This window comes from Oryctolagus cuniculus, chromosome X, assembly GCF_964237555.1.
Source record: "Oryctolagus cuniculus chromosome X, mOryCun1.1, whole genome shotgun sequence".
Lineage (NCBI taxonomy): Eukaryota > Metazoa > Chordata > Mammalia > Lagomorpha > Leporidae > Oryctolagus > Oryctolagus cuniculus.
The window spans coordinates 26,360,159-26,385,700 of NC_091453.1; the positions used below are offsets into that span (position 1 = coordinate 26,360,159).

General features: G+C 53.6%; 1 long non-coding RNA gene across 1 annotated transcript; it reads left to right on the forward strand.

Annotated features, from left to right (window-relative positions):
• Positions 1-2,050: 2,050 nt before the first annotated feature.
• LOC127484788 (uncharacterized) lies at positions 2,051-9,945 on the forward strand. Its single transcript, XR_007911991.2, has 2 exons — positions 2,051-2,207; positions 9,482-9,945. It is a non-coding gene; the product is annotated as an uncharacterized lncRNA (long non-coding RNA).
• The last annotated feature ends 15,597 nt before the right edge of the window (positions 9,946-25,542 follow it).

Sequence of the window (25,542 nt, forward strand, 5' to 3'; positions counted from 1 at the left end):
AGTCACTGATGGAGGGCACAGACACTTTGTGCGTCGTTAACCAAACCCAGTGGAGGGTTAGGCTTAGGAGTGGAAACACTGAGATCACTTGGGGGGGCACATAAAGTGAGGGGGCTGGGGGGGGTGTACTCACATAGATGCTCCCAGCAGCTGGGTGGGAACGGGGACTTGAGCGGTTCGAAGCCAGATGCAAACTCCGGACATTGGTGATGGCAACCATGGTGCGGGAGGGGATCGCCGAGGAGCCGGAAAGAATGGGAAGAGGCAGCTCGGGTTGCCAGGACAGCTGGACAAGGAGACAAATGAAGATCTGCAGGAGAGGGAGGAGGAGTAGCAGGACAGACAGGTGTCTGAGCCACCCCGTGGGCCAGCCAGAGGGCAAGGGAGGCGATCAGATGTGGTGACGCAAGCTCATTGGTGGCCAGCGAGAACAAAAGTTAAGCCAGAAAGACACTCACTGGTTGGCCAGGGGAAGCCAGGTGGAGACTCAAAATTTATGGCTGAGAGCCTGCACAAAGGATAAAGTGCCCCTCGGGGACTGTGAGCTAAGTGTGTCACGTGGCGCGCCTCGGGCAGGCGCGGCCTCGCAGCACGCAGCAGAAGCCCTCTTGCGCAAGCTTAAGTAAAGAGGGAGAATTTATGGGAAGGACATGAGGCCATCGCGGAGACTCAAGGACAAGAAGTACAGCTGGCCTCTGGGAAGTGGAAGAAGGAACTGGGCAGCCGTGCACGCCCCGCTCTGCTCCCTCTACAGGGCTCCCCGAGCTCACACGCCTGCTTTCCTCCAAGCTCGCTTCTTTCCTTTCTCTCGGCCTTTGCTGCTCTGCGCACAGGACGGCCTCCTGCATCTGTTCGTTTCTGTCTCCCTGTGCCCAGAACCGTGCCTGGCACAAAGCATCCTCCTAGGTCAAACAGCCAACAAAGGACTGCGAAGATATGCCAAGGCCGAACTCCTGGGAGAGCATCGGATTGGTCCATGCAAGTCAGGTGCGCTTTCCTTGTCCAATCAGCAGTGGCCATGGGAACAGTCAGTGGGCGGGGCCCAGTGCGGGGAGGGGGGAGAGGGGGGCGGGGGAGCAGCATCTTTAGGAAGAGCACTCAGAAGGTTCTTGAAGAAGAGAACTTGGTGGCTGTTGCACTTTTTTAAAAAATATCTCTTCATTTATTCAAAAGGTGGAGTGACACTTCCATCCACTGGTTCACTCCCCAAATGCCTGTAATAGCCAGAACTGGGAAGTCAGAAGCCCATCCGGGTCTCCCACGTGGGTGCAGGGGCCCAAGCACTTGGGCCATTTTCCGCCGCTGTCCCAGGCGCATTAGCCGGGAGCTGGATTGGAAGTGGAGTAGCGGGGGACTTGAACCAACATTCCGGTACGGGACACTGGCTTCACAGGTGGCGGCCACAACACCCCCCGCATACTCTGATGTTCCACACAACTGTAGACCCCTGGCTCTGCCAGGGACCAAAGAGGTGTGTGAAGTCAAGTCCTGCTTTAATCTTGGTCAACAAACATCTCTCACAGAGGACAGGTAGCATTCCGAAAATGAAACTTTCCCATTTCTCCCTCCCTCCACCCTATTGGCCATCACAAAGATGTGGGGATAGTACAAGCAGCAGGGGCTATTAGCAGCCGCGCTGTTCCCGCCCTGGACTGAGAGGGAGAAGGGGGAGATCACGTGGAGTACAGAAGGAGACCTTATAAGGAGCAGGGCCAAGGAGACTTCACAGAGAGGAAGCTGGAGAATAAATACTTTGTCTCTGTCTTCTCCAACCTGCCGATCTCTCGATGGGGCTTCCTCATTGGCTGGAACTGGCCAATGGGAGCCAGGGGGTGGGGCGCTCTTTGAGATGAGTGTGGGGGAGGTGGGGGGGTTTAGCTTCCTGGTCACAGGAGGAGGAGGAGAGAGGAGAGGTCTGGGGAGGCAGGGAGGGATGAAAGAGGGTCTTCAAAAAGTTCAGGGAAAACGCATATTAGGAAGAAACTGGATTTCAGAAATGTTTGCATGGAACTCAACTCTCTTAATTCCATCTTCCATGAACTTTTTGGAGTACCCTCCTGTGTGGCTTCAAGCTCGCGGTGCAGCCTCGTCCAGGGAGAGCCACTGGCCCCTTGGCCTTTGGTGTCTCCTGTGCCCAATCCGATCCGTGTCTGTTGACCCCCGCGTGCATCTCACATTGGCAGTGTCGTGGCAGGGAATGGCGCTGGGTGAGTGGAGCAGGGGCTCTTCCGAAAGCAAAGGGTTTGGAGGGTGGGAGAGAAGAGAAAGGAAATGGAAATGCCCCAAAGGTGAAGCTTCAATGACGCAGTACTATTTTTTCACCTTCCTCTTTATAATGACCTTCAAAGTAGGGGTAAAGCAACAATTAGCACACACGCGGTACTTAATAGCTTACCAGTGGCTTCTATGTATGAACTCATCAGAGGTGAGATACACTGGGCTATCATCCCAATTTTATTTTGTTGTTGTTATTATTATTATTATTATTATTATTTGCCAGGCAGAGTTAGACAGTGAGAGAGAGAGAGAGACAGAGACAAAGGTCTTCCTTTCCATCATCTCACCCCCCTAAATGGCTGCTACGGCCAGCATGCTACGCCGATCCGAAGGCAGGAGCCAGGTGCTTCTCCTGGTCTCCCATGGGGTACAGGGCCCAAGCACTTGGGCCATCCTCCACTGCACTCCCGGGCCACAGCAGAGAGCTGGCCTGGAAGAGGAGCAACCAGGACAGAATCCGGTGCCCCGACCGGGACTAGAACCTGGTGTGCCGGCGCCGCAAGGCGGAGGATTAGCCTAGTGAGCTGCGGTGCCAGCCTTATTTTGTTATTATTAATTTATAATATTTTCCCCCCTCTGAATGCTTTTCTAAAATTTATTTCTTATTTGAAAGGAAAGGCAGAGAGAGAGAGAGAGAGAGAGAGAGAGAGAAGAGAGAAAAAGATCTTCTATTTATTGGTTCATTCCTCAAATGCCCACAACGGCCAGGGCTGAAGCCAGGAGTCCCCAACTTGTACATGGGGACCAGGGACCCAACCGCTTGAGCCTGCACCTGCTGCCTCCCAGAGTGTGCATTAGCAGGAAGCTAGAACCAGAAGCGGAGCTGGGACTTGAACTGTGTGATATGGGATGCGGGCCTCCCCAATGGTATCTTAACCCCATGCAGAACACCTGCCCCTATCATCCTGGTTTTACAGACCAGGCTCAGAGAGGTTAGACGGCTTGTGCAAGGCCCCCCAGCAAAGGTTGGTGGGACCACAGCTGGGACTCGGAGTCCGTTTCTACTGTCACTTCCGCCCTGCCGCCCTCCGTCAGGCCTGTTCTCTGCTGAGAAGGCTGTCCAAATTTAGGATCTCCTGCGCTTCAGAGGCTGACCGCAGAGCAGGAAGCAGAGCCAGCAGGGGTGGGGGAGGGGAGAAGCGCTGTGGAGCACAGTGCCCCTTTGTCATCTGCTGCCACCTCCTGGATCATCAACTGCTTTGTCCTCTCCCTGTTCCCTGCTTTGAACACAGGCGGAACTGGACATGGGGGGAAGGGAACGGAGGGGGGGGGGCATGTGCCTGCCTACTCATTGCACAACTGTAAGATAATCCTGACTAGTTTAAAACTGAATTCATTTAAAAGGGAAAGGAACCCTCATGCATGCAACAACATGTGATCGAAGACATTACGCTAAGTGAGATGAGCCAGTCGCAAAAGGACAAATACTGTGTGATTCCACTCATACAAGGTTCTCAGAGTAGTCAGATCCATAGAGGCAAAAAGTAGAATGCGGGTTTCCAGAGGCTGGGGGGAGCAGACTGGGAAAAAGGGGCATTAATGTTTAATGGATATGGATTTTTTTTTTATTTGCAAGACTAAAAAAAAATTCTGGAGAGGGATGGTGGTGGTGGTTGTGCAATGATGTGAGTCAATTTAATACCCCTGAACTGTACGCTCCAGAAGTAGGTAAAATGGTGGGGCTGGCATTGGTGCAGCGGGTTAAGCTACTGCTTGCGACACCAGCAACCCCTATCAGAGAGCAGGTTCGAGTCCTGGCTGCTCCACTTCCAATCGAGCTCCCTGCCACTGTGCCTGAGAAAGCAGCGGAGGATGGCCCAAGTAGCTGGGGTCCCTACCACCCATGTGGGAGACCCAGATGGAGGTCTTGGCTCCTGGCTTTGGACTGGACCGATCCTGGCCATTGCAGCCATTTGGGAAGCGAACCAGTAGATGGAAGATCTCTCTTTCTGTCTCCCTCTCTCCTTCCATCACTCTGCCTCTCAAATAGATCAATAAATGTTTATTTACAAAATGAAGTGGTTACAATGGCAAATGCAACGCTAGGTATATTTCAAGCAGTTTTTTTTAAAAAAGATTTATTTATGTATTTATTTATTTATTTGAAAGGCAGAGTTGCAGAGAGGCAGAGGCAGAGAGAGAAAAAGAGAGAGAGATCTTCTGTCTTCTGGTTCACTCCCCAAAAGGCTGCAATGGCTGGAGCTGGGCTGATCCAAAACCAGGATCCAGGAGCTTCTTCTGGGTCTTCACGTGGGTGCAGGGGCCCAAGAACCTGGGCCATCTTCTACTGCTTTCCCAGGCCATTAGCAGAGAGCTGGATCAGAAGTGGAGCAGCTGGGGCTCGAACCGGCGCCCATTTGGGATGCTGGCACTGCAGGGGCAGCTTTATCCACTAGGTTAGAGCCCCGGCCCCTCACACAGTGTTTTAAAATTGTGGGGAACACTTCATTTACTGAGCACCTACTGTGCGCTCTGCAGCAGGCGTTCAGTCATAAACATGAGCCCTCCCTGCCCGCTCCCCACAAAGTTCTGCCAATCCTGTCTGCCAAAGTGACAGACATGCACTCGGCACAGGGTGAGCAGTGCCACACGGGTGGGCTCAGCGAAGCCTTCCAGAAGGAAGTAGCATTTCCAGGAACCCAAATGACTTCCTGCTTGTGAACGCGCTTGGGCGGGGCGTGGGGTCACTGGGGAGCCACAGGGCTTTCCTAGCAGAACAACAGCACAAAGAAAAATCCGGATGTGAGAACGGGCGGGCTGCAGAGCCCCCTCCCCGGTTCTTTTCCTTTGTTTGTGGGGACATACCTGAACCCGTATCCCCTCATTCTACAGTAGCAGGTCTGCACCGGCGCGTCTCAAAGCGTCAGTGGTGAAGGGGCGGACTTGATTATAGATATACGTCATTGCCTGCTTTCTGTTGCCATAACAAAATCCTGAGACCAACTCAGTTGCACATTCTGGGCGCTGGGAAGTGCAAGAGCGTGGCACTAGCCCCTGGCGATGGCCTTCTTACTGCGTCCTAACACAGCCAACCGAGCCAGGGGACCAGCCCGGGTGTCTCCCCTTCCTTTAAAAGCCATCTATGCCGCCATCGGGACCACACTCTCTCCTCCTAATGCCCTCACAAGGGCCCCACCTTTAAGTGCCATCAACAGATGCCATTGCAGCTGACGCCTGCAGCACGTGAACCACTGGGGACGCGGTCAAACCTCAGCTGTGGGTAACATACAAAATACAAATTTCCCACGCGCTGGGGACACTACTATGTCTGCCTGTTACGAGCCTCAGGCCACACGTGACTCAGCATGGAACGGTGGACTCCGGTGTCTCCTGCTAGACAAGAGTCCACGGATCACGTGCTTGGTCAAGTTGCTCTCAGTTTCTGAATGCTTGCTTATCTCGTTGTGCACCTGCTGTGGCTCCCAGACCACACTTTCAGTAGCTCTGGTCTCTAAGATGGTGAGTCCCTGAAAGGGGAGAACTCTATCTTTTTACTTTATCTACCCTGCGCATGCCCCAAAATTCTTAGCAAGTCCACCCAAAAGAAGCCCTCTGCTTGTCCAGAAACGGACACTCACTTGTTAATTGGCTGGGGTTTTCCCAGTGTTTTGAGTATGAAAAGCTCTGCCAGTATTAAATACTATTATTGTTATTATTAGCCTCATGTCCACTATAGTGGATGTCATTTAATTAGAACTGCATAATGGGCAAATCTGCCGTAATTGGCTGGGATGTGGCTAAGACCCCATTTCCCGTCTGCTCTGCGCTCTCTGTTCTGTGGCCATCACACTGTGCTCTCCAGCAATGGGTCATTTTGGAGACCTTGGGCCGGGTTCAGGGAAGGTTATCTGGCTACTGATTAACACTTAATTAGCACCTTTTTCATGTAGCACAGCAGTGACTTTGTAAATTTAAAAATTTCAGGGGACCACTTAATGTGGAATTACAGTACAAGTGCAATATTTAAGATGCATGAAATTGGTTTACGCATTACAGCATTAACTAGCTCTTAATTTATGCAGTGCATGCCAGCAAAGGGCAATTAAAGTGTAGCAGGGAAAAAATTATAGATCTCCACGTTGTCCTGTCTTTTCCTTTAGCGATGCTTTTGAAGGCTTTTGCTACACTCACATCGCAACTCCTGTTGTCGATTTAGAAGTCACTGGTATATTCTGAAGCTTATTTGTCTCATACAAACCAGGATTGTCTTTAAGCTGAAGCCATCCTGAAACCAGATCTCCCTTCCAGGGCCTAGAAATCCACCCAGTCCCAGCCACTGATCCAGGGACAGGCCCATAGTCCAACCAGAACCAATGAAATGTCAGAAGATATTTGCGGCTGGCGCCGTGGCTCAATAGGCTAATCCTCTGCCTGCAGCGCCGGCACACCAGGTTCTAGTCCCGGTCGGGGCGCCGGATTCTGTCCCGGTTGCCCCTCTTCCAGTCCAGCTCTCTGCTGTGGCCCGGGAGTGCAGTGGAGGATGGCCCAAGTGCTTGGGCCCTGCACCCCCATGGGAGACCAGGATAAGTACCTGGCTCCTGGCTTCGGATCAGCGCAGCGCGCCGACCGCGGCAGCCATTGGAGGGTGAACCAATGGCAAAAAGGAAGACCTTTCTCTCTGTCTCTCTCTCTCACTGTCCACTCTGCCTGTCAAAAAAAAAAAAAAAAAGTTATTTGCTGTGGCCTTATGGGAAAGTGACACCAATGGTGTCTTTTTTGGTAGATGATGGAGGAAGTTGTTCTCTTTTCCCTTGGCTGGTATTGTGTGAGGATGTGAGGTCTGGAGCCATGGCAGCCATTTTGAAAGGAACTTGGAGCTGCAGGGGAGCCGGAGTTTGGCATTGGAGAATGAATGCAACACCGTGGGAGGCTGTAGGGCAAGATGAAGAGAAAGCCACCCCTCAAGCGTGAGAGACACTGGAGTGGCTGGATTGTCACCTCTGAACTTTCCAATGAGGTTGGAGCCTACAAAGATGCTGTACTCTCACCTCCCTGTGCTTCTTAAAAATATTTATTTATTGACTTGAAAGAGTGGCAGAGAGGGAAAAACAGAGAAAGAGAGAGAGAGAGAGAGGCCAGCGCTGTGGTGCAGCGGGTTAATGCCCATCGCAGCCGGCAGAGTCGAACGTTCTTGAACAGTGCAGCAAATGCACATTACACTAGTTTGGAGCAAAACCTCAACTGGGGGCTGCCGGCGCTGTGGTGTAGTGGGTAAAGCTGCCACCTGCAGTGCCCCATATGGGTGCTGCTTTGTGTCCCAGCTGCTCCTCTTCCCATCCAGCTCTCTGCTGTGGCCTGGGAAAGCAGCAGAGGATGGCCCCAGTCCTTGGGCCCCTGCACCCGCATGGGAGACCCAGAAGAAGCTCCTGGCTCCTGGCTTCGGATCAGCACAACTCCAGCTGATGGGGTCATCTGGGAGTGAACCAGCAGATGGAAGATCTCTCTCTCTCCGGCTCTACCTCTCTCTAAAACTCTGACTTTCAAATAAATAAAACAAATCTTTAAAGAGAGAGAGAGAGAGAGAGAGATCTTGCACCTGCTGGTTCACTCCCCAGATGGCTGCAATGTCCAGGGCTGGGCCAGCCGGAGCCTGGAGCTCCATGTAGATCTCCCGTGGGGGTAGCAGGAGCCCAAGTGATATAGGGGGGCTGGGCAGGAAGACTAGGTTGGAATAGTTGAGCTGGAATATTTTTCTCCCTGCTTGGTAGCTCCACCCCTTACGTTACTGCCAATCCAGTACTCGCATTTTCCCATGATGCACCAGTGTCTCATCTGGGACCAGGAAGGAAGAAGATACCATGATGGCCACGTGGCAGTTAAGTGCTATGTGGAGGTGCCACGAAACACCCAGAAAGCTTCAGGCACACCCAGACTGCAATCCACTTGTCTATTCAATTAGGGCGCCACCCCCTGCCCCATAGAAGTGACTGTTACACGGGAGAATGATCCCTCTTGCTTTTGGCTTCTGGCCCTTGCTTTCGGAGCTCTCTCTGGCCCGCCCCACGCTGTCTCCTCCTAGGCAGCTCTCCGAGCCGGGTGGCCCACGCTCCGGGGTGAATGTACATTCACTCTCTCGCTGGGAAGTAAATCCTGCTTACCTTGCCTCTCCGCAGAGAAAATAAAAATAAATAGAAATGTATTTATTTTTTATAGAATAAAAATTTTAGGACATAGGCCACAATACAAATAGTCAGGCCATCCTCCACCGCTTTCCTAGGCACATTAGCAGGGAGCTGGATCAGAAGCAGGGCAGCTGGGACTCGAACCGGCACTCGGGAATGCTGGTGTTGCAGGTGGTGGTGTATCTCACTGTGCCATAACACCAGCCTCCCCACCTGTCTGCTTGGATTCCTACTCTTCCCTTGTGCTGGATTTTTTTTTTTTTTTAAATTTTTTGCCAGGCAGAGTTAGACAGTGAGAGAGAGAGAGACAGAGAGAGTTATAGACAGTGAGAGAGAGAGACAGAGAGAGAGGTCTTCCTTCCGTTGGTTCACTCCCCTAATGGCTGCCATGGCCGGCGCTGCGCTGATCTGAAGCCAGGAGCCGGGAGCTTCCCCCAGGTCTCCCATGTGGGTGCAGGGCCCAAGGACCTGGGCCATCCTCCACTGCCCTCCCGGGCCACAGCAGAGAGCTGGACTGGAGCAACCAGGACTAGAACTCGGCACCCATATGGGATGCCAGCGCTGCAGGCGGAGGATTAACCAAGTGAGCCACGGTGCCGGCCTGGAATGTTCTTTCCTTCCTTCTCCATCCTTCAAGGTCAAGTACAAATGCCACCCACCTACAGAAGCTTGCCTTGATCTAAACCATGGCTGTGCTGGTCGGAGCATGCTTCCTTCCTCTGGGATGTGACTGCACCTTACTTAAACCTCTCCTCCAGCGAAGAGTGAAACTGCTCTCTGTCCCCTGCCCGGCGCTCTCGCTCCTGTCCCCAGCATTAGCGTCACATCTGGCACACTGACTCTGCAAAGTGCCAAAAACATGTTCCGAGAAAGGAATGTTCCCTGTATTAGGATGGCACAGTCAGAGGAGGAGAGAGTGGAGGCGAGCAAAAACCAGAAGAGAAGGACACTGGATCAGCGCTGCAGCTGGGTGGACCCACGGATCCTGCTGCTGCTGGGAGCATGGAGGACTTGGGCTAGGAAAGGGGGCGGAGTCACAGATACCAGCCAATCAAAATCTCTGTCTGTCCTTCTGGTTCCAGCTTAGGTACACGGATGCAGCCTGCATGAACCAAGTCGAACGTTAGCAAGACACAAGGTTCCCTGTCTCCTCCTCCCTCCTCACCGCACCCCAAGTCCTCTGTGCCAGACGTGGGACTCAGCTGCTGTGATCCCGCTTCGGGAAAGGACTCGTGCTCAACTAGTCTGAGGGCCCGCCTCGGTGAAGCCCGAGGTCAGGCAGTGTCCTTGGGGCTGGCCATTTCTGCCCAACGTGGACCTCGGCTGTTGAGCACCCTGTCATTGGCAAGACCCTCCCTAGAGGTCAAAACTGCTAACTCGGGCGTGTCGCCGCCCAGACATTTTTTTTCCTATTCATTCGTGTGCGTGTATGTAAGTACACCCCCAAATGATGGGAGATTTATCATGTTGCTCTTACCTATGTGAAATGGCATTGTGTGAATGGTTCTACAAGTTTTAAAACTTCAACACATCTTCTTGAACATTATATGTATGTATGTATTCAGTTATTTATTTAAAAGATTTTAATTATTTATTTGAGAGGTAGAGTTACAGACAGTGAGATGGAGAGACAGAGAGAAAGGTCTTCCTTCTGTTGGTTCACTCCCCCAAACGGCTGCAATGGTCAGAGCTGCGCCGATCCGAAGCCAGGAGCCAGGAGCTTCTTCCGGGTCTCCCATGTGGGTGCAGGGGCCCAAGGATTTGGGCCATCGTCTACTGCTTTCCCAGGCCACAGCAGAGAGCTGGATCAGAAGAGGAGCAGCCGGGACTAGAACCGGTGCCCATATGGGATGCTGGCGCCGCAGGCAGAGGATTAACCAAGTGAGCCAACGGCACCAGCCCCTAGTTATTTATTTTGAAAAACAGGGAGAGAAGAGAGAGAGAGAGAGAGAGAGAGATCTCACCGACTGGTTTGCTTTCCAGATGCCTTCAACAGTTGGAGCTGGGCCAGGCCAAAGCCAGGAACCAACAACCCCCTGCAGGTCTCCCACATGGGTGGCAGGGACCCGCGGACTCGCGTCATCGCCTACTGCCTGCCAGGGTGCGCATTGGCAGGGAGCTGGATTGGAAGCCAGCAGAGGTGGGGCTCGATGCCAGGTACTCTGACATGGGGGACGGGTGTCCCGAGCGGCAGCTTCCCCTGCTGCACCACAGGGCCCGGCCCCTCGTGTTTCTTGTCATTTGCTGTGTAGTGCTCTGTAGGACGCCTGGTGCATTGTTGGCCAGCCCTTCTTACGCTGAAGAACATGTGGATTGTTCCCCAATTCTATCAGTATTAGTCACGCTGCTAGGAATGTGCCATGATTCAATTCTCCATGCCAACCAGAAGCAGAACAGTAACCTCTCCCTCTGCCTCCCCGCCCCCACCCGCCCCCCACCATGCAGTGCTGTGGCTCCTCCTCCTGGGGTCTGGGTGTCTAGCTAACTCTTTTCTTCTGATCTGCTGGCCTCGCCATACTGGAATAAAAAGAAAGACTATTATTTAAAAAGATTTTTATTTATGTATTTGAGAGGTAGAGTTACAGACAGTGAGAGGAAGAGAGAGAGAAAGAGAGGTCCCCCATCTGCTGGTTCACTCCCCAAATGGCCGCAACGGCCAGAGCGGGGCCAATCCAAAGCCAGGAGCCAGGAGCTTCTTCTGGGCCTCCCACGCAGGTGCAGGTGCCAAGGACTGCTTTCCCAGGCCATAGAAGAGCTGGATCAGAAGAAGAGCAGTCAGGACTCAAACCGGCACCCATATGGAATGCTGGCACACAAGCAGAGGATTAACCTACTGTGCCACAGCACCGGCCCCAAAAGGCTATATTTAAAAACACAACCCAGCATTGGCAAAACAGACCAAATATTTTCTTTTTCATCCGAAGGTTCCAGGATACTTTAGTTTGTGAACTCTTTCTGGGCAAACGTTAAAATGCTGAAGGTGCTGCATTACTGAGGTTAGACATAAGAAAGAACTTCCCGCTAGCAAGCAAGACCTCTGGAACTACCCTGTTCCCGGGAACCTGAAAATGGTCAACAGCCACAAGCACCCCAGTGAGCCGATTCTCCACAGAGCAGGGGCTGGGAAGAGGCTGTGAGGTCTCCAGCTGGTGTGAGGCTGTGAGAAGCCACCACTGGCCTGGCCGGAGGAGCTCGGCCCCCCCTCTTGCGGTCCCTTCTCGGGACATGCGGTCCCAGCACGCACTGATGTCATCCTCACCTGAGAAGGGCAGAGGGCGGGCTCACTGCCCTCTCTGTCTCCTCCCCTCCCCCGCCCCCCGGGGGGCTCTGGGCCCGATGACGCGGGGCTTCCTGGCGGAGGCTGGCCTGTGTTCCCAGCTGCCTTCGGGAGCCGGAGCTTGTCAGCTCGAGCGGCAGCCAGGGAAGATGTTTCTGACACAAAGCCCCAGGGGAAGCCACGGAGGAGCTGGGCTGTCATTACTTATTAACAATGGGCCTGATCCCCAGCCAGGCAGGCCCGGGGAAATCGCTCGTGGGGAGGCCGGCCTCCCCGTGGGTGTGCGGGGATTAACACTTGCGGGGCAGGAGGGAACGGATCCGGAAGCAGCCACCCTCCCCACCCCCAGCCCCAGCGAGCGGCTGCTGTCTTCTGCTCCTTGAGCCAAGGGAGGTGGGAGACTGCTCAGAGGCGAAAGGGAGATTGCAGAAGGCACAGAAGCAGAAATGCGGGGCTAATGGATGCCCCGGGAGGGAGGGGGAGCAGCAGCTGGGCGGAGGGCAAGCAAAGGTTTGCACCTTGAGGGCTCAGGGCCGCAGCGCCAGCGCGCTCGGCCCAGCAGGCAGGTGCACCGCGTAACCCCTGCGCGCTGTTGCAGGCTGTCATTGCACTTCGGTGGGGGGGAGGGGGCGCTCTTAGGATGAGCTCCTGGGGGAAGCAGGAGTGGGCAGCGGCTAAGCCGACTGAAGCCTCAGCTAACCCCACGGAGGAGTTCAGGTAGGGGCCAGCCTCCTATGGCCTCGTGCTGACTGCTGACTGCCACCCCCCCCCCCCCGCCGTCCCATCCCATGAGCCGTCTCAGAAGCCAGCAATGAATGACCTTGTGCAGGGCACTGGCTCCAGGCACAGCCCACTCTCTGCTGCCTGCACCGGGATTCCTGCCTCCGCCCCCCCCCCCCCCCCCCCCGCCAGCTTTCCTGATGTGTCTCCTCCCATCACTCCTCCCAGCCCTCCTACTGCTCCTGCTTGCTTCCCTTCTGCCCCCCACCCCAACCTCCCTCTCAGGGGCTACCGCAAAGGTTTCCCAAGTTCTACAGGCCATCCGATCCGGCAGGCGCACCTGCCCTGGCTGGGGTGGGAGAGCAGGGAGCCCTTCCCTCTGGCCAGGGCTGTCTTGCTATTCAACCCTTCGGAGTCAGCGCTCTTTGCAAAGGGCTGGCTGAGCGGTTCTTCCCTCTGATTGGCTGCTTCCAAACATCCCCGCACGTGGTCAAGGCTGCTCTATTTTATTTGTGTCAACTAGGGGCCAAAAGCTATCCTGTGCTCTGTCATTGACGGGAAGTTCCATGGGGGTCATTTGGCAGGTACGGGTGCATGCGTTAAGGTGCGTCTGCCTTGAGCAGGGCGGTGGACCTGACAGGGGACAGGTGTTGTGGGTGCTCCCTTAGCACTTTCTCCCAAACGCCAGTACTCCAGAGCCTTCCATGACCCAACCCAACCCCAATGTCAGTGAGCACCAGAAGTCTTGTTCCTTAGCATAAAGTAAGGCCTTTGGAATGAGTTCCCACACCGGCGCTGTGGTACAGCGGGTTAAGCTGCCGCCTGCAGTGCCGGCATCCCATATGAGCATCAGTTCGAGTCCCAGCGGCTCCACTTCCGATCCAGCTCCCTGCTAATGCACCTGGGAAAGCAGCAGCAGATGGCCCAAGTGCTATTTCTACCACCCACATGGGAGACCTGGATGGAGTTCCAGGTTCCTGGCTTCGGCCTGGCTAAAGCAGCCATTTGGGGAGTAACTCAGCGGATGGAAGACCTCCTTCACTCTGTCCGTCTCCCTTTCTTTGAGTCTTCCTCTCTATGTTGCTGCCTTTTTGATAGATAAATAAATCCTTTAACACACACACACACACACACAAGGGCCTTAGAAATGAGTTGCAAGTGGTGAGACGAACGGCATTGGGAGGGGTGGACTGGCTAAGAAAAACAGCGCCAATCCAGTGCCCTGTAGGACAATGCGGCACGTTGTGTGGTTCGCCCTGGTGACATGGCACGCTGGGCTTGGTTCCTGCGTGCATCCAGCCACGGCTTTGGTGGATTTGGCGTTCCTCCCGTGCCAGGAGAAGGTGAGAGAATCCAGCTGCAAACTTGCCTGCCAGGTGCTGTGGGGGTTCTCAGAAGGCACACAGCCCATGAAGCCCGGCTTCGTGCAGTTTGCCCCAGGCCGGCCCTGTGGACTTCCTTTCACGATGACCTGGACGCCTGGTGTAGGGGAAGTGGTGCATGCCCCACTCACCTCTTTTTTTAAAAAAAGATTTATTTATTTATTTGATAGACAGAGTTATAGAGAGAGGTAGAGACAGAGAGAGAGAGAGGTCTTCCATCCGCTGGTTCACTCCCCAGATGGCCTCAACGGCCGGAGCTGAGCCGATCCGAAGCCAGGAGCCAGGAGCTTCTTCCAGATCTCCCACACGGGTGCAGGGGCCCAAGGACTTGGGCCATCTTCTACTGCTTTCCCAGGCCACAGCAGAGAGCTGGATTAGAAGAGGAGCAGCCGGGACTAGAACAGGCATGCATATGGGATGCTGGCGCTTCAGGCCAGAGCTTTAACCTGTGCCACAGCACCGGCCCCCTCACTCACCTCTAATTCCAGTAGGGTCAGGGGCCCACCGGAAAGCACCCAATGGTTTGGCATGAGCAAATCGGCTGAGGTCAATTTGCAACAGCTGAAAACCCCACCCTGCCCAGCCCCAGCACCACTGGGGGCCTCCCTGTTTTCTCACGGTCATGGTAGGAAACTAACACACCGTCCCATGTCGCCACAAACTGCAAGGACTGTGCTTCTACAACACAGTGGGACCACAGATTGGAGGTTGGTGCCTTGAGGAGGAGGAGGGAGATAAAAATAAAAATCAGCTGTGAGAAGTGCCCGCGGGTTCTATCGTACTTGTCAATGTCACCATAAGGAAGTGTTTATTAAGGGCTGGTGTGCATGGGGCAACGGCACAGGCATGACACTGGGCAAACTGCACGGGCGTGGCTCCTTGAGTCTCCATGTTGACAGTTCAGGCTGGACGACACTGTGGCCAAGCTACGTGAGGAGCAGTCACCAACCACACACACATCCTGCACGCAATCAACACAAAACACGTAACCAGGAAGTAATATGACACACATCCATCTCACGACTCAGAACGCTGCTTGCCTACCCAAGAAGAGAACTGGGACTGTGGGCTGTATTCGAAACTTGGGTTAAAGCTTCCATCCCTGGGGTGGGCGTTCAGCACAGCGGTTGGGGCTACCCCTTGGGACATCTGCATCACATGTCCGAGTGTCCAGTTGAAGTCCCGCCTCTGCTCCCGAGTCCAGCTTCCTGCTAATGCAGACCCTGGAAGGCCGCAGAACTACATCCCTTTGGGTGTATCAAGAAGCCAGCCCTCTCTATTGCCTGCTGACAAAAGCCCAGTTCTGTTCTGCTATGTACTGGGTGGCAATGTGTCTCAACTCCAGGGGACAACTTAGTTCCCCTAAGTCAATCCGCCTGCAAACCCTACTCTCGGCTGACTGAACTTAGGGGTGTCCCTGTCCCGGCCAATAAAACCTAACGGAGATCCTAGTGAGGAGAATGTCTCAGAAGTGGTTTTCTCCCTGAGAAAAGAGAAATGCTTAAGGAGATCGCGGCCCCCATCACCATGCCATTTTCTTCCCGCCTTTTGATGATGTCACAAGGATGTGAGATGCTGGGGGCAGCAACAGCTGCTTTGAGACAATAAGGGAATGGCAGAGTCCCGATCTCTGTCCAGATCTGCCCTGTGGGAGGTAGGGACTCAAGCAGTTGAGCCGTCACCTGCTGCCTCCCAGGGTGCACATTAGCAAGGAAGCTGGATCCAAAGTGGTGCTGGGACTTGAACTTGGCTTTGTGGTGTGGGAAGCAGGTGTCCCAAGCGGGGTCTTAACTGCTGTGCCACATCTGCCCCTACGATATGTTTGTGGGTATGTGGGGGCGGGGGATACTCTGCTGAGAGCATCCCAATGGGTAGAATCTCCGTTTAACAGCAGAGAAAGTGAAGGCTCAGAGAGATGGAGTCATAGAGTCGGTGAATGCCATTTTATCCCGCAGCCCCTCAGGGCAAGAGCCCTGCCTCCAACTGCCCCCACCCTTCTGCTTTATCTCATTGGCTTCTCATTAACATTGGGTTGGAAACAAAAGGCCACAAGGCTTAAGTGGCCACTCCCTCGCCACTTTCACGCTTCAATGAACACCAGTGGCCAGCTCTCCACCCTGCCCAAGAGGAAACTATCAAGAAAACATCTTTCCTAAAGGGAAACCCAGAGAGAGTGGCATTTTGTCTCTCGGTTTAAGCCCCAGAGATGCTGACAAACTGCTGGCTCACGGGCTCACACGCGCCACCGCCAGCCACACGCACACGTGCGTTCATGAAGCCAATGCTTTCCGACACGCCCGCTCGCTCTGTTTTCATCTCGTTCTAAGGCACAGAGACACAATGAGGTTAGCGCAGGTGCAGGGTTGGCACAAGCCCTGGAGGGCCGAGCAGGCGCAAGAGCTCTTGCCTCGCTTCTGGAAATGGCGGCGGCCACAGCCAGACATGTCATCTGGTCTTTCTTTTTCTTTTTCTTTCTTTCTTTTTTTTTTTTTTTTTTAAGATTTATTTATTTATCCTACTGAGTGAGCTCCTCGGCACCCAGGACAGCCCTCCCAGAGTGCAGATTCCTGATCTGATGAAAGGGAATAATGGGAACGGGGAAGCGGGGTTAAGTGAGTTGTATGTAACACAGGTGGCGTCTCCTCAAAACATGGGCCGTTGTAGCCTCTGAGAGCAGGGGCTCTGCCTGCCCCTCCTCCCTCTCCTCCTCCATGCACCTCCTTCCTCCCCTCTACTCCCCTCCTCTCCTCTGCCCTCCTCTCCCCTTCTCTTCTTCCCTCCTTTGCTCTTTCATTCAATGGACATGGCTTCAATGCCTACTCTTGCAGTTACCTATTGTTGGCATTATCAATGATTCCCAAGTTTAGTAGCTTCAAAGGAAAACCATTTGGAGGCCAGCCTTGTGGCCCAGATGGTTAAGCCCCTAGTTGCAATGCTAGCATCTCCTATGAGCACTGGTTGGAGTCCCAGCTGCTCCACTTCCTATCCAGCTTCCTGTTAATGCACCTGGGAAAGCAGTGGAGAATGGCCCAAGTACTTGGGCTCCTGCACCCAAGAGAGTGGGAGACCCGGATGAGGTCCTGGCTCCTGGCTGCAACCCAACGCAGCCCTGGTCATTGCTGTCATTTGGGGAATGAACCAGCGGATGGAAGATAGCACTCGCTCTCTTGCTCTCTCTCTCTCTGGCACTCTGCCTTTCAAATAGATAAATAAATATTTTAAAAAGAAAAAGAAACCCATTTTGTTACAGGCCAGGCAATATTAAAAATGTTTGGGACCGGAAGTGTTTCCAATTTAGTATTTTGGAATAATGCACCCACATAATTAGATGCCGTAGAGATGGGACCCAAGTCTTAACATGAAACTCATTTATGTCCGATATGAGCTTCACATAGTCTGAAGGAAGTTGCATACCATATCTTCCATAGTTTCATGTGTGAAACAAGGTTTGTATACATTGAACGATCAGACTTACAGGATCATGTCTGTGCTGAAAATGTTTCGGATTCTGGAGCATATCAGATTTGGGACTTTGGGATTAGGAGTGCTTATCCTGTGTATCTCACAGCTCTGGGACCAGAATCCAGGCAGGGGCAGCAGCTGGGACACGAACCAGCGCCCATCTGGGATGCCGGTGCTGCAGACAGAGGCTTAGCCCACTACACCACAGCGCCCAGTGCGGTGGTTAAGATGCCATTTGGGATGTCTGCATCTCATAGCAGACTGCCTGGGCTGGAGTCCTGGCTCAGCTGCTAATTCCCCTTCCTGCTAATGTGCACACTAGGAGGCAGCAGGTGATGGCTCAAGTACTTGAGTCCCTGGCAGCCTTGTGGGAGACCCAGACAGAGTTCTGAGCTCCTGGCTTTGGCTTCACCCAGCCCTGGCTGTTGTGGGCATTTGGGGAATAAACCAGCAGATGTCTGGCTCTGTCTTTGTCTTCCTGTGTTTCAAATAAATAAATAAAACTAGAGATGCAATATCATGAGTGCTGTCATTTTGTTCCCTTTTGATTTTCACAAGGTTGAGTCCAGATCCCAGGGTTAGCATTGTCATTTCCTCAAGTTCCAGGAAGCACTTGACACTGCGATGGGAGCATGCCTCTGGAGGGAGGGAGGCGGGCGGGCACAGCAGGCTTGCTCTCAGGAGGTCACGTGGCTGGGGTAAGAGCTAGAGGGGGGAGAATCCTGCAGCTAACAAGGCCAGGGCAGCCTGTGAAATGAAGACTCTTGTGCAGGGAGGTCATTGGGGAGGTGGTCCCAGGGCGCAGAGGGAGGGGCTGGGGAAGGGAGACAGGGACAGGAGAGAACCCAAGAAAGAGTGTGCTAAGGCACACACAGGCGGCCGGGAGTCGGTGCTGCTGGGGAGTCTTCCCAGAAGGCCATGTGAAACAGAGCTCGCGCCCCAGGGTGGAGAACTCAGGAGCAGGGCCCTGGGCTCCGTCCGCATCAGCTCCCTTCCATCTGTGAGCAAGCACTGTCCCCAGTGGTCATCCCGGTGACCACCCCAGGAGTCAGTCACCGCGTCCGGGGGTGTCTCTTGGAGGCCTCCAGCGTGACCTAAGGGGGTCTGCTGAGACCTTTTCTTCCCTTGCAGTGGGGACAGATGTAGAGGGCCTGCGTGCACCGTGGAGTCCCCTCCTCCATCTTCCCATGGAAGCTGCATGGGCCATGGATGCCTGGAGACTGGACACATTCTCGCCGGGGTACCTGGAGAATGAATGCCAAGTCCTAAGCCCAGGCCGGCTCTGAGCCAAAACAAAGACTTGGCCGGGGACACCAGGCACGTGCAGTCACCCTGAGACTCGGAGCAAGGGAAAGCAAGCGCCTTCGGGATCGCCAGGGCACCTTCAGGGACTGGCTCCTGCGTCTCCCATGGCTTAAGCAACACAGGAGTTCCTCTGCCCGCTGAGACCACACGCAGCTGCATGTTCACTCGCCCTCCGCCAGCTCCCTTTCACCAGGCAGCCGCTGAGCACAGCCCTCCCACCTGCCCATGACCCTGCTCCCCTGCGCTCCCCCGCCACGCCACGTGGGCGGCATCGGGGACTCTCAATGTGTCTTAGACTCCAGCGGCTGTGATTTGTGACTCCAGGAGGAATAAAGGAGGTGCTGTGCATCTGTGAACACAGAGGAGCTGAAAGCGCTCCAGCGGGTGGGCATGTGACCTAGCGATGGTGACACCAGCTAGGGTGCCTGCGTCCCACGCTGGGGTGCCTGGGCTCCATTCCTGCCGCTGGCTCCTGACGCCAGCTTCCTGCCGATGTGAGCCCTGGGAGACAACAGTTCTGGCTCAAGTAGTTGGGCTCCTTCCACTTCCCCTGGTGACCTGGATTGAGGTCCTGGCTCCTAGCTTGGACCCGGCCCAGCCCAGGCCCCATAGAGGCGAGTGAAAGCGGATAGGAACTCTCATTTTTCTTTCTTTCTGTGTCTCTCAAATTTTTAAAAAAAATTTTATAAGTCCTGTGCAAACAGCAAGCTTTGACACGATTATGACCGCTGGGCACCACAGAGAGCCTTGTGGGACACAGCCCGGTTTCTTCTCCCTCCACCCCAAGCCCCCTTGCCCTGCCCTGCACTCTCCCAGCAGGACCCCAGTGCCAACGTGACGGGCTCTGCTCCTCCAGTGGTCCCTTCTTGTCAAGAAGAGAGGATGCCCCAAGAGCCTTAGCCTGAGCCATATGCCCTGAGATGCCCTGTGACCCTCTTGTCTCTCCTCCCTGCTGTGGGGGTCAATTTCAGCCCCCAGCTGGATCCACATTGCTCTAACACAGGGCTGAGGAATGCCCAGCCCATGGATTGTAAAAGACCTTTGGCCTGGTCCTTCCAAGACAACTGCAAGTGAGGCCAACAATCCAGTCAGTCTGCAGCAGGCTAACTTGCAGGTTGACAATTCCGTGTGGGGCCCAGCAAATGATGCCGTAGCTCTCCAAATGGCCCTTGGCGGAAGCAAGGGTCCCTCGCCCCCTGCCAGGTGGGAGATGGGGAGGCCAGCAGTCCAGTGTGCTTCCCGCTGCTGGCCCTTCCAAGCTCCAGGTCCACGGCCGAGTCGGAACCAAGCACCTGGCTTCCGGTCGCTTTCTGCTTTGTGTGACGGTAAATGTTCTACGCTTTCAATGACATTTCTCTTTATAATCTCTGTAGAGAATGGCATGACTGCTATCCAGTTCGATCGGGCCCATTTCATGGATGGACAAACTGAACGCTTTTAACCGAGTCATTTGGGAGAGCCTCGAATAAGGTCGATGGAGAAGGGCTGTGACAAGCAAGCAGCCACTGCTCCCGTGCCTGCCTTTCGGCCTCCCTCTTACACACACTCCTTCTCCTCTGACTTAATTGATAGGCAAATTATTGAGTATTTGGCCAGGCTGGGGACCGGGAGGCTGTTTATAGCCTGCAGACTGAGCCTTTTCTACCTGCATGAATCTGCCAGCCGCCATCAGATAATCGGCCTCTGCCCGTGACAAGGGCGTGATGGATTTCCCCCATTACTTGCTATCAATGCTTTTGTTAGTGTGCATTTTCTGTGGTACCTTTCCTCTCGGCAACTCAAGGCCTTTTGCAGAGTCTTATGTAATGGCAAAGAATTCTGCAAGGTAGGCAGCCCTGGGAGGCCAGAATCCAGCAACCACGCTCCTGACGCACATGCGCAGCAACCCTGCTGGGGCCCATCTGTGCTGGGGTGGTGACATTTGTGGCGCTTCCTGACAATAGCGGAGCACAGGCACAGGCGAGGCGGGGGCACAGTCGCCTTTGCTCAGCTCCTCTCTTCCTGTGCTTGGGCCACGGGCTTTTAAACAGGAAAAGGAAGGACTTGGAGAAAGACGAGGGGAGGGGAGGGAGAAGTGGGGCAAGGAGCCGAAGGCAGCAGCGAGTGCAGCACAGGTGTTCCGGACATTGGTCAGCCAGCAAATGTAAATTCAAACCACCATGAGATAACACCTGGAGCCAAACAAATCAGATGCAATCTGATAACACTAAGTGTTGGCCAGGAAGTGGAGCAAGCAGAACTGCAAATGCTGCCTGTATCACTTGGCGCAGCCACAGGAAAGAACAACCCAGTAACCACTGAGGCTTACCCTCTGACCCAGCAGTGCCACTCCAAGATGAACAACTCAGATAAGCCTATCTGTTCTCTGCTACCACCACCAAAGGCCTGTGAAGCCATTGCTCATCACAGCACCATCTGCATCTGCCCAAATTGGACACAACTTGCATAAATACACTGGAGTTGCTACTGCAGAATATTATACGGCACCAAAAAGGGATAAAATGCTACAACTTTCACGTGTACGATGCGGGGGAAGAAGAGCGACAGAACAGACTGCATTCTGTGTCATTTCATTTCTATGAAACGCAAGACCCGGCTAAAGTACTTGGTGATGGTAGAGATCCGAAAAATGGCTGCCTCCTGAGTGGGAGGCACTAAGATGCCATCTGGGGTGTTGCTAGTGGCCTAGATCTTGACCTCAGTGCTGGCTAATGGATGAGTTGACTTTGTAAAAATTCATTGAGCTGTACACTCAGGATTTTCACACTTTACTCTCTGTGTGTTGTGCTTCCAAACCAAAAAAAAAAAAAAAAGTTTATAATAGGATGGGAGAGAAGAGAGGAGGGGAAATAAGGGAGATGCAAACATGCCTGTCTTGGGAGCACGCTGAATTCTGACCGCTGTCCTTGAACTCATTTGTTCCTGTGTCCAAGGGACCGGCATTTATTTCAGCTGTTGGGGGCAGCAGCGTTAGAAGACGTTGTCTTCAGGTGCTTAGCTTTCTATCAAAGTTTGCGGGCCCAGATCTCGTAAGCAGGGAAACTGCTGTTTAGCGTCAGGGCAAGGGCGCTAGAGATTTATGACTTCCTTCATCCACTCCTCTATCCATTCATTCAAGCATCAAAGACGGGAAGGAGTAGCATGTGGCTCTGGAATGCCCGGGCCAGCACTATCCGTTTCTAGGTGTCTTCTTAGCAGTAGCAAGACGCTTCAATGCTTCTGAGGTAGAAGGCAGAGCTGAGGGTGAGGGCCACCACCTCGGTAAAAACTGCCTCCACTTCCTTTCCCCCTAGGCTCCTGGATCACGGGACTACTGCCTGCTAGAGTGGAAGGTGACAAAGCAGTGGCGACCTTGAAAGAAGTGCGTTCCTTTCTCACGGCTGGCTGCCATAACAATGTCCCTTAGCTTGGCAGGTGCAAAGAGGAGACATGGACCACGGTTCTGGAGGTTGGAAGGTGTGACAGTGTTGGCTCCTTCTGCGGGCTCTAGGCCCACCTCCTAGCTCCTGCTGCTTTCCTGGAATCGTTGGTATTCCGGCGCTTGTTGCTACATTAGCCTGATCTCTGCCTTCCTGTTGGTGTGGCCTTCTCCAGCAGTACAGGTCTGTCCCTGTGTCGCATGGTCACCTGTTGATGAGGTCACCTGGCACCTCACCATCTCATTCTAACTTGACAGCCTCTGTAAAAAGCCTACTTGCAAATAAGAGCGCATTCTAAGGTACAAGGGGTCTTCAAAATGTCCCTGGAAACCTGTATTGTGAAGAAACTCCACACTGATTTTGAAATGATTTTAGACTAAAACCAGCTTCCCCTTTAATTTCCATTTTCTACAAACTTTTTGAAGTCCCCTCGTACTAAAGGTTAGGACTTCGGCACTTTTTTTTTTTAAAGATCTATTTATTTATTTGAAAGTCAGCATCACAGAGAGAGAGGGAGAGACAGAGAGAAAGAGAGATCTTCCATCCATCCAGTAGTTCACTCCCCAAATGGCTACAACTGCCAGGGCTGGGCTAGGCAGAAGCCAGGGGCCAGGAGCTGCATCCGGGTCTCCCACGCGGGTGCAGGGGCCCAAGAACTTGGGCCATCTTCCACTTATTTCCCAGGCACATTAGCAGGGCGTTGGATTGGAAGTAGAGCAGCTGGGACTCGAACTGGTGCCTGTATGGGATGCCGGCACTATAGACAGCGGCTTAACCCCTAAGCCACAGTGCCACCCCTTCAGCATAGATTTTGGGGGAGACACAATTCAGCCCAGATGGCAGGACGATGATCCACCCCCATTGCGTGGGGCACATCGGCTGGAAGAGGCGGCTGAGCAGCCTCTGAGGCAGATGCGGCGCCTGTTGGCACGTGGGGCGGGGAAGCAGCCAACCTAAGGACAACATGGAGGTTTCCCATGGGACAGAACAAGGAGGTGCTGCAACCAATCGTCATGGCTGCAGGCCCAGGCTGCTGGCTGGTTTCACCACCAGACCCACACTCTTCCTGTATGGCACTGAGCATGCTCCTGTGGGTCCTCTAAGCCTCAGCTTTCCCCTGTAAATTTGGAACTTATGACACTGCTGTCGTCATAAGACTCCACTTCAATCGTGCCTATAAATTGGATTATGGAGCAGGTGTTTGGCTTAGCAGTTAAAATGCTCGCATCCCGCATCAGAGGGCCTGCCCTGGAAGGCAGCAGTGAGAGTGTGAGTTGCTTTTCCCCCAAAGCAGACCTTAAGACAACGATTCCAGGAAAGCAGCAGGAGCTAGGAGGCGGGCCTAGAGCCCCCAGAAGGAATCAACACTGCTGACACCTTCATCCCGCCCTTCCAACCTCCAGAACCGTGGTCCACGTCTGCTCTTTGCACCTGCCATGCTAAGGGACGTTGTTATGGCAGCCATGAGAAAGGAATACACTAAAAACACTCCCATGTGGGTGCAGCGGTCCAAGTACTTGGACATTTTCTGTTGCTTTCCCAGGGTCATTAACACGGAGCTGGATCAGAAGCGGTGCATCCAGGACTCAAACCTGCGCTCTGAAAAGGGATGCCAGTGTCGCAAGTGACAATTTAACTCGCTGTGCCACATCAGCAGCCGCTCTGCAAACTGTTTGAAGTACCACCATATTTATAACACCTATAGGTTTTAAAACATTTGTGGCTATGCAAACAAGCCCACAGCACATGGCACCCCCTGGATCACCGCACCCACCTACACAGGCACCTACGTGTTTCTCAAAACCCACCTCTTCCGTTATCTCCTTACAGGAGGATGCTCGCCAGCCAAACAGCATGCTGGCTTGCACCTCGGGCTGCCTGGGAATGCTGGGAAATGAACACACCCTTCAGCCAATCAGGGGCAGGAGTTGGAGGCTAAACATCCCAGCGTGCTTTTCGCTTGGTGATGTGGTTCCAAGGCGTGCTGCACGCGGTCTCAGAGGGGCCCTTAGGACTGGACTCCAGTTACCCACATGGGGAACCTGCTCACTGACACACTCTTTGATTGGCTCCCCTCCCTGCCTGTTCTCACTTCTCCATCCCTTCTGTGCTTCCTGGGCCACCCACCAAATCTATACCTTGCAACCAAGTTCTTGTAAGCTCTGCTTTGGGGGAAAAACAACACACACAGGGACAACACAGTCACACACTGCTCTGCTAACATTGTTCACCACCAGGACGGCTCCCAGATCCTGACCTATCAGCACATACCAACAGACTGTCTATGATTTAAGATTTACATATTCATTTATTTACTTGAAAGGCAGAGTGACAGAGAGGGAAGGGGAGACAGCAAGAGCGAGAGGGAGAGCGAGAGCGAGAGAGAGAGAGAGAATCTGCCCTCTGCTGGTTCACTCCCCAAATGCCCACAACAACCAGGGCTCATCCAGGCTGAAGCCAGGAGCCTGGAACTCCATCAGGGTTCTCCCACGTGGGTGGCAGGAACTCAAGCACTTGAGTCATCTTCTGCCTTGCAAGTGCATTAGCAGGAAGCTGAATGGGAGGCAGAGAGTAGCCAAGACGCACACCAGGAATTCCAATATGGAATGCAGGCATCCCAAGCGGGAGCTTAACCTAGTGTGCCATGACGCCGGCCCCTGAAGCGTTGCTTATTGTGCCATGGGCATTTAGGTTCCCCAGTTTTGTGCAATGATAAACAACAAGCACTGAATGGCCTTGTGCAAGCATGAGTGCAACTCTTAACAGTTCCTAAAAAACGTGCATTATGAGAAAACCACACAGCAATTGCAGGATGCTTTGTACCCGTGAACTTTTGAAGTGCCCTGGTGTCTCGCTATGCATGGGCAAGTGTATCAGAAGGATGGCTTTCTAGAAGGAGGATTGCTGGGTCAAAAGGTATGGCAAGAGTGTTCAGCAGGACCAGTGAAACTCAGTTTGGAGGTAATGGGCGTAGGCTGAAAAAGCAGCCCGGGAGGGGGGGTGGAGGAGTGCAAGCCAGGAGACCCCGCTGAAAGCCTCCAGCCCCCAGAGATTTTTCCCAGAAGTCCCTGTGCATTTTCAGGTGGGTTTTCATCCCCCCCGGTGCCACGTTTATGCTCCAAAGCATTGTTTTTCAAGCAAAAGTCCCCAATTTTCTGATGAAAAACAACTTGTTTTGAGAGCACGCACTCCTGAGCTGTTCAGGCTCTTCCTCCAGGCTGACTGTTGAGAAGAAATTAATTTTTAGGGTAGGAGGACTGAGTGGGGAGGCTGGCGATGCATCCACGGTGCACACAGGGAGTGTTTTCTATAATTTGGTCTCCCTGCCCACTCACGGAGGCTTGCGGTGTTTACCTGATCATCAGCCTGCTTGGAAAACAAATTTTACAGCATCAAAATACCTCTTTGTTCTCCTCTCTGGTTATTTGCTGCCTACTGGCTGTCTGCTTGATCTCGCCTTAAGATGCAAAGTGAAGTGCCCCAGACCTTGCTCTGGGGACTTGAAAGAGCTGAGAGATGAGACAAGGGCTTGAAGCAGCCATGTTGGCAACCACCCGGAAAGTCACGGTTATTGGCAG